Here is a 9,136-nt window from a genome sequence, read left to right as displayed (position 1 = left end):
TATTCACAATAAGGACCTAAATACCAGACACCACAAAATTAGAAAGTTTCACAAATATAAAACAAAACAAAATAAAAAGAGTGACGCCAGTGTAAACAAATCCAGGAATGAAAAAAAAAAAAAAAGGAAGAGAGAAAAATCAAGAGCGTAGGTGTGAGGTAGTGAAAGAAGCTCCTGTGAAAGGTTAATTAATTCACCTGCTTCACCTGAGGGAGCGTACAGGCAGGAGCTGAGACGCAGTTTGCAGGAGGAGGAGGAGGAGGAGGAGGAGGAGGAGGAGGAGGAGGAGGAGGAGGAGGAGGAGGAGGAGGAGGAGGAGGAGGAGAGACGAAGAGGAGGAGGAGGAGGAGGAGGAGGAGGAGGAGGAGGAGGAGGAGGAGGAGGAGGAGGAGGAGGAGGAGGAGGAGGAGGAATGAAGCAAATATTAAACTCGTATTGTCAGTCCAGTGAAAAAAAAAAAAAATAAATAAATAAATAAAACTAACCAAATAAATAAATAAAAATAAAAACAATGAAAAAAAAAAGCAAGAAACGATCATAACAATAAACAAACAATCTGAATAAAAAAACAAAGTAAACCCGAGAGAAAAACACGAAATAATAAAGGAAACACAAGGAGCTTTCGTGTTCTCTTCGCCCCCAAATACTCTGATCCGTTAAGAGAATCAAGCTGGGTCGATGCGCAGCTGTTTTTTTCACTGACCTGGAGAAAAAGAGACGAAAAAAAGACAGAAGAGGATAGACGGAATAGCTTCAGATTCAGCGGCTCGGCTACAAAAGGGATCGATTGCAGAATTGTGGAATTTATACAGTTTAAGGAGAAATCTTGGGTATAAAACGAGGGAAATGTTGTGATACGGGAATGCAGAGAAGTATTAGTGACTGAACCAAATGAAAACAATATTACGTAGATATACAAACATGAAATAATAATAATAATAATAATAATAATAATAATAATAATAATAATTTGGGGTATAAAATTAATTAACTATTATGATAAGGAAATGGAGAGAAATAAAAGTGATTGAACCGAATGTAAAAAAAAAAAAAAAAAAAAAAAAAAAAATAATAATAATAATAATAATAATAATAATCTCTGGTATAAAATAAGTGAAATATTATGATAAAGAAATGCAGATAAATATAAATGAATGGACAGAATGAAAAAGAATATATTACGTTGATATATAAATAAATAATTGATAAAAAAAAATAATTGAAACATCAAATGAAAAAAAAAATTAAAATGAATAAATAAATAAATAAATAAATAAAATAGCCACGTCGACAGGGTAAACATAAAAGATAATGATAAAAAACTGTGACTTGCAGAAACTTAAGAGTAAAACTAATATTGTTGAGATAAATAAAAAAAAGTGTTTATAAAAAAAAAAAAAATACGTACAATGTGTTTATGAATAGAAAAGAAAAGAAATAAATGATAAAAAATAGACAAAAAAAATAATATAAGGAATGAAATACTGGGAATGTAGGAAATGTTTCGCTTGTCAGGTCATGAAATAGGAGAAACGTACGTGTGTGTGTGTGTGTGTGTGTGTGTGTGTGTGTGTGTGTGTGTGTGTGTGTGTGTGTGTGTGTGTGTGTGTGTGTTTTGTGACTAACACGATTAACGAGTACACGTGACGACTGGACTTGAGATAGGATATTGTACTTGAGTCAATACTGTGCGTGCGTGAGTGCGTTCGTGAGTGTGCGTGACTATGACTGTATGTACAAAAACTAAACAAGAGTAAAATAAAATAAATGTATTCGTATGTGCGTCGACACACACACACACACACACACACACACACACACACACACACACACACACACACACACATACACACACACACGAGTGAAGTAAAAAAAACAGCAACAGGTAGAGTTGGAACGAACACAAATACTTAAATATTGACACTTATCGACTCAGCGCTTAGGGTCTAAAGTTCCATAACGTGGCCTTACTTATGTATGTCTGTACGTGAGCGACTCAATATGAGCACTTTTTAATCACTTACATGTGTGTGTGTGTGTGTGTGTGTGTGTGTGTGTGTGTGTGTGTGTGTGTGTGTGTGTGTGTGTGTGTGTGTGTGTGTACGTTATAGCACGAAGTTGGGATGACTATATGACGCATATGGCACACGGCTGTACTTACACACACACACACACACACACACACACACACACACACACACACACACACAACGATGGCAACGATCAGGAACATTATTTACTGGTGGAGAGAGAGAGAGAGAGAGAGAGAGAGAGAGAGAGAGAGAGAGAGAGAGAGAGAGAGAGAGAGAGAGAGAGAGAGAGAGAGAGAGAGAGAGAGAGAGAGAGAGAGAGAACCTCAGAACACCTGTATATACATTTGACGCAGGTGTTGGTATTTAAGGCAGGTATGACAAACACACACACACACACACACACACACACACACACACACACACACACACACACACACACACACACACACACACACAGGACGAAAGAAGGTGTTTTGATTAGAAAGAACGCATATCCAAAAGTTTCACAGCGTTTACTTTACTACAGCCAGCGTTCCCTTCTCTTCTCTTCTCTTCTCTCACCACTAACTTTCAGCCTCCCAGTGTTCCCATTACCGTATCCTCAATCCCTAGTGCTGGGTAAGATCTTGACTCGTATTCTCAAACACTTTTGCGCTTCATGTCCACTATTTCACAAAGCTTTATTTAAATTTACACGAGTTTCTTAAGGTGTTTTTATGGTTCTAGAGGCAGATTGACAAGATTTCTACATTATTAACTGGAAACACTCTTGAAAACCCCACTAAATTCCCATTACCATATCCTCAATCCTAAAGTACTGGTTAAGATTTTTGTTCGTATTCTCAACACATTTGCGCTTCAAGTCCACTATTTCACAAGGCTTTATTTAAATCTACACGAATTTCTTAAGGTGTTTTTTATGATTCTAGAGACGGATTGACAAGATTTCTATATTATTAACTGGAGAAACACTCTTGAAAACCCCGCTAATCATCTCTATGACCTTGAAAAAAGTCGTGAGAGAGCAAAGCGTTTCTGAATATGTATGTATCGTGTGTTTTGAAGCGTTTACAGGATAACGTAACTTACTAAAACCGTATCAAACTTTTACAATCATTAGAGTACTGCGTAATGTCTTATTAAAACAGTATCGAACTTCTTTTATCATTTACAGTACTGTGTGACTTCTTATTAAAACCGTACTCTGTGTTTTTAGTCCATACAATTAACCAGTACTATCAACCATTCATCTCTTTCGTTGGTACACTCTGGAACTCCCTGCTTGCGTACATCTTCCTGTGATATGAACTCAGCGAAGAGGGAGGTCTCAATACGCTAACTCTCTCGGATCAGCTCGGAGACTGGCATCTAACTGGGTCTATTTTGTTCCCCTTGGGCAGATTTCTCCTTCTTACATACAAAATTAAAGATAAGTATGTTTGTTTTTTATAGACAGACAAACACTTCATGATCTCAACGGTGCGTTCCCTCATTATCACTGCTTTCTAAAGGCTCTAGTTGAAAATACTCGTGTTTTTATCCCCTTCAATACAGGGACACGCTTTTACCTTGAGATTTGTGTACGGTAAGACCATTTTATTGACATTAGGAAGGGTCTATACAAGTCAGAAAATTAATGGTTAGTCTTCACTATTTTAATCCTCCCACATAAGTTTCTGAAGCTGTATAAAATCACCAGAATGAATATGATAACGCGTCATGGTACTCAAGGGGTTAAGGGTATTTATTTAGTTTTGTTGATAGAGTGGCAAAATTTCTAGTCTACTGAAAGGAGAAAATGTCTTGAGAACCCTTCTAGTCGTCTCTGTGGTGAGAGAACAGGGCGTTTCTGAATACGGGTGTTAGCAGCTTCCCTTACGCTCTTTAAACCTCGTGCATTTTTTTGAGACACCACGCCTGCCTTCCATTGAGACTTATGTAGTAAGGTGCGGGTACGTATCAAGGTACAGGCAGCGCTGGTGTGTTCTTGGAAAGACCGACCCCCTCCTTGCTTTGGAATTCCTCACCCCTTCCCTCCATCCCCCGTCAGTCTTGCCTCACTTCCACTACGGCAGACAGGTTGCGAGATCATCCAAAAGTTACCTAGTTCGTATGTCCGGTTAAGGTTTGGTTATGAGAGGAGTGAAGGGTGAGATGAGTGAGGTTGTCTGGGTGGGTTACTTTGGAATTGGTTTGGTTTGCGGTTAGGTTAGGTTTGGTTTGGTTTGGTTTGGTTATGTTAGTTTAATTCAGTTCAGTTTAGGTCAGTTTGGTTTCGTTTCGTTTGCATTTCGGGTTGGGTTGGGTTAGATTGGATTAGATTCCATTTAGTTTCGTTTCGGTTGGGCTTAGTTTGGGTTCGTTCACCCTTGTTTTGTTTGTCATGAGTTAGCCTTGCGTTTAACCCATTCAATACCCAGACGCATTTTTACCGTGAGTTTCGGGTATAATTAGATGATTTTATTTGCATTAAGAAGGGTCTGTGGAGGTCAAAAGATTAATAGCCAGAGTCTTTACTATTTTAATCCCCACATATGTTTCTGAAGCTGTATAAAATCTCCAAAATACTCGTAGTAACCAGAACTGACTTGATTTGAATGGCACAACATGATTATAACTTCCGGGGGATCCTTACTATGAAATGAACAGATAGCACATCATTTCCTGCTACACAACATCCGCGCTGGCTCAGATCATGACGGGAATAATGAAGGGCGCTGGTGTGGAGAGTGTGGGTCACAAGGTAAGGCGTGGAATGTGGACTCAAGTACCATGACAACACACCTCTCACGCTGTAGTTAGAAGCTTCGTGTGTTGCGTCACCATGGATTCACAACGCGGGGTTAATAAAAAAGTATCACCATTGTAAGAACGTTGTGGTGTAGATTTAGTTTTTTTCTTTTCTTTTTTTTTTTCATGAGGGCAACAAAACGAATGAATAAAAAGGTCTAGTTAGTATGTAAGTCAATTGAAATGCAGGTAGTTTGAAATGATTCGTGACTGGGTTGCAAACTAGGAGAAATTGGAATAAAAGAAAAATTTAAAACAAAGTAAGATTAAGCAGTTTGATAAATAATAATAATAATAATAATAATAATAATAATAATAATAATAATAATAATAACGATAAACATATCTAAAAAGTTTACGTGCCAAATAAATACCCCCTCAAAAAGTTAAAATAATAATCACGTAAATAAACCAAACTGTAAATGAATCTCAACACAATAACACGTACAAACACACAAACGGGGCAAATTTCATGAAACAATAACAATCACAGAAAATAACAAAATGAACAAAATAAATAAAAATAATTGAATAAATAAATAGATAACAAGACAGGAAGACCACAACATAACGGCAACACACACGAGATACAGACGGGGCGGGGTACAAGTAGGCGGCGCGTTGTTCCCTCACGCCTCGCAGCGCCCTCTGTCCTGACGCCCACACAACAAGCACGCCCCGAGTCACCCACGAATCAAAGACGTCAAGCTGATCTCCTTTCATTCTTAATTCCAAGTCACTGTCCGAGCTACTGTCTGTTCCCAAGGTAACGGTATTCAATCTGTTATTTCTACATCCGTGTTTGAGATTTAAGAAGTTTGTGTGTGTTTTAGTTCCATTACTGATATTACTAACTTTTTTTCTACCATTATATTACGTTTGTGTTTGAGATATAAGATGTTTGTGCTTCTTTTTTTTTAGTTTCTCTGTTGCTATTTCCACTATTATATTTACTGTGTTTAAAATTTAAGAAGTTTGTGTGATTTTCAGTTCAAGTTTATGCCAGTGACTATCAACTTTTGTAACTCCAACATCCGTCAGTTAAAAATAATACCAATGTCGTTTTCTGAATAGCTTGAATACGTATATTAGTATAGGTTTGACTAACATCTAACTCTCTGTATGTTAATTCTCTCTCTCTCTCTCTCTCTCTCTCTCTCTCTCTCTCTCTTCTATGGCATGAGTGTAGTGCGTGGAAAGCAGAGGATGTCGTGTTCGTATTCCTAAATGTCTGGTCTTGGTTATAAGCTGTTTGACTAATGTTTACCTCATTGTGTTTCTTTATATATTTCATTTCTATCTGTTACTTTCTCTGTCTCTCTCCTCTATGGCATGAGTGTAGTGAGTGGAAAGCAGAGGATGTCGCGTTAGTATTCCTAAGATGTCTGGTCTAGTACCTATTCTGTCTCATTAGTAATCTTAATCTGTTTCCTACCTCTTGTCTCGCTCCGCACTTGTCCTTATGTTGAGTGGGGATACTAACACTTTCACTGCGATATACAACGATTCACAGCACTCAAAAGCAGTGTATGGAATCTTTACGAGCATTTACGGGAAAAAGGGTGATAAAAAAGGGTAGATGAAGACCATTGTTTAGAACACTAACCCCATCAAACCCAGAATGATCGATAAACCCGTCAAAAAAAAAGTAAAACTGAGCTAAAAACATAATTACTAAGGATCGCAATCTTAAACACTCGGAGCTCACATATGGAGTATTTTCAAGGACACTACGTACATTTCCCCTCTCTCTCTCTCTCTGATATTACCACACCAGCTGCAGTACTTTAAATCACGTGCAATAAGACAATCCAAACACCCAATAACCGCCACTAGAGCTTGTTACCAATTGAGATGTCGCAGATATTGAAAACCATACTTCTATCATATTAATTTACGTTCTTTGACAGTAAAACGTTCCCTAATACGCAGATCTTAAGATTTTAGTCGGTTTAGTTACGAGACGAGATGCTACGGTGTTCAGTAAAGAGATACAGCAGATATCGAGAAAACCACCTTATATCATACTTCTTTACGTTCCTTAATAGTAGAACGTTCTCTAATACACAAATCTTAAGGTTTTAGTCCGTGTAGTTATTCCTTTCTTTTATATAGTATCAAATCTATAAAAGTGTTGGCTGGTGACGCACGAGGATATGAATCTTCGCGTCATCAATCAAGCTGGAAAAGTGAGAGCGTGACTGATAGGAACACGGAAGGCGACTGACTTGGCTGACTGACCGTGCCTGTTTGTTTGCTTGCTTCGTCGTGTCTCTTTCCTGAGGGTCACAACACGTCACCACTCACCACCACTCACCACAAGCAGGGTTAAAATAGAGCCTAGTGACACTTACCCAGAAGACTATAAGTGTTTTCAGTCTATTTTTTTTTCATTAGTATGTTATGAGTTTACACATATTTTGTTATATTTTTCTTAGCCGTGTTTGTTTAGCTTTAAGTCTTCCAATGTTGATGGGTTGATTTTTTTTTTTTTTTACGGTTCTGGCCAAGGTTAACTAAAATGGCTGAAAAAATAAGAAAAAAAAAAGTCCTCTGGTATATTTGTAAGACCTTGGCTAATATTGAGGATAAATTTATACGGTATGGTTTGTGTCTCTCTCTCTCTCTCTCTCTCTCTCTCTCTCTCTCTCTCTCTCTCTCTCTCTCTCTCTCTCTCTCTCTCTCTCTCTCTCTCTCCTATTCTTGGTTATCTTTTGCATTTAAAACTTTACATTGAACATTGTACCCGATCACAAGTCAAAAGGTTGAGCTAATGACCTTTGCCTGCCAATAAAATAAGAATGATAACTGATGGATTGACTTGACTTTGCTTATTTATGAAGTGGTTTGCTTTGATTTTAGCTTCTCTTATTCAAAATCTACACGCCAATCTCCCCTGACAGGGTTCACTGCTTACGTCACCACCACCACCACCACCACCCATTACAAGAGATACATTCAAACCATGCACGTCACACAACAGCCTCCCAGACAACACCACCACCACCACCACCAGCGCCATCACGTGTGTCTCTAAGGTCATACGCCCTCACGTGATGGACTCAGCAACTTCTAACCAACGCCATCCCGACGCTTGTGTTTTTTAGAAGACTGGACCGCGGTAACTCCCTCTCGGCGCCACCATCACCCCACCCACTCCACGCCACGCCATGCCACCACGCCCACTCCATCACGTGCTTATAGTTATAGTGTTTCTTTCTCTTTTACTGCTATGGGTGTTCTTGTAGTCTTTAGAACAGTGTGGGAATAAACTGCGTTGTGACAATTGGGGTGTGGCAGATAATTTAATTTATTTCGTTTATTTTTGTCTTTTCTTTGAAGCTACATATATTTTGACGAACTGGGTACTAAAATATAAATATCTTAATAAAATTGTCGGTGTTTAAATGAAATATTGTGTAGCAGAGGCAAAGGATATATATAAAAAAGTAATTTTCATCTTTTTTTGGCTGGGTTATTTAAATATTTAAGTTATTACGAGAATGAGTGATTGAAAAGTTTTGGGATAGAAATGAAAGATTAAAATGTATACCAGAAACAGAGGAAGGAAAAAAAGTTAGATTCGTCTTTCTGGGGTAAGACATAGAAATATTCAAGAGTTAGTACAAAAATAAGTGATTGAAAAGTAGTTTTAAATAAAAAATGAAAGATTGTGGAGAAGAGTATAAATATTTACGAGAGTTTAGTGTAAAAATAATTGTTTGAAAAGTTATTTGTCATTAAAGGAGTGTGCAGCAGCGTGAGAATTCCAGCCAAACGTCCACAGCTTCATTTCTCCATTCTGAAACGCTTCGTGGTCTCATCAGCCTATTTAGAGACGATTTCCAGATTCTTGTAGCTATATTTCCTAGTGACGATACAGAGGCCTTGTTAATCTCTTCAGGACCAGGACACGTTTTCATATTAATTCTAGTTACTATTTGGTGATTTTATACAGCTTCAGAAACTTATGTGGGGGTTGAAATAGTGAAGACTGGCTATTAATCTTCTAACCTCAATAGATCCTCCCTAATGTAAATATAATCGTCTAACCGTACCCCAAAAAGGTTAAAATGTGTCACAGTACTTTCCTAAAACTATGAAGACACAAGACACTTTCGAAAACCTTAGTAATTTACACTACGAGCTTATCTCTTTAGTATCCGGTTGTTCTGAAATGTTTAGTGCTCTTATCAGACATTTCCAAAGGTTAGGAGATGATATTCAGATTCTCAGATACAACTCATAGTGTTCGTGTGTAAGAATTGTTAAACTTTGACTGGTATCATTAAAACACCCCTGAAACATGTAAA

The 9,136-nt window shown here is 37.8% G+C and overlaps 1 long non-coding RNA gene across 1 annotated transcript; it reads left to right on the top strand.

Annotated features, from left to right (window-relative positions):
• The first annotated feature begins 4,095 nt into the window (after positions 1-4,095).
• LOC123511823 lies at positions 4,096-9,136 on the top strand. Its single transcript, XR_006676961.1, has 2 exons — positions 4,096-5,589; positions 7,727-9,136. It is a non-coding gene; the product is annotated as an uncharacterized LOC123511823 (long non-coding RNA).

This window comes from Portunus trituberculatus, chromosome 32, assembly GCF_017591435.1.
Source record: "Portunus trituberculatus isolate SZX2019 chromosome 32, ASM1759143v1, whole genome shotgun sequence".
NCBI lineage: Eukaryota > Metazoa > Arthropoda > Malacostraca > Decapoda > Portunidae > Portunus > Portunus trituberculatus.
The sequence above is the reverse complement of the archived record's forward strand: the minus strand, read 5'-3'. Positions and strand labels throughout refer to the sequence as shown.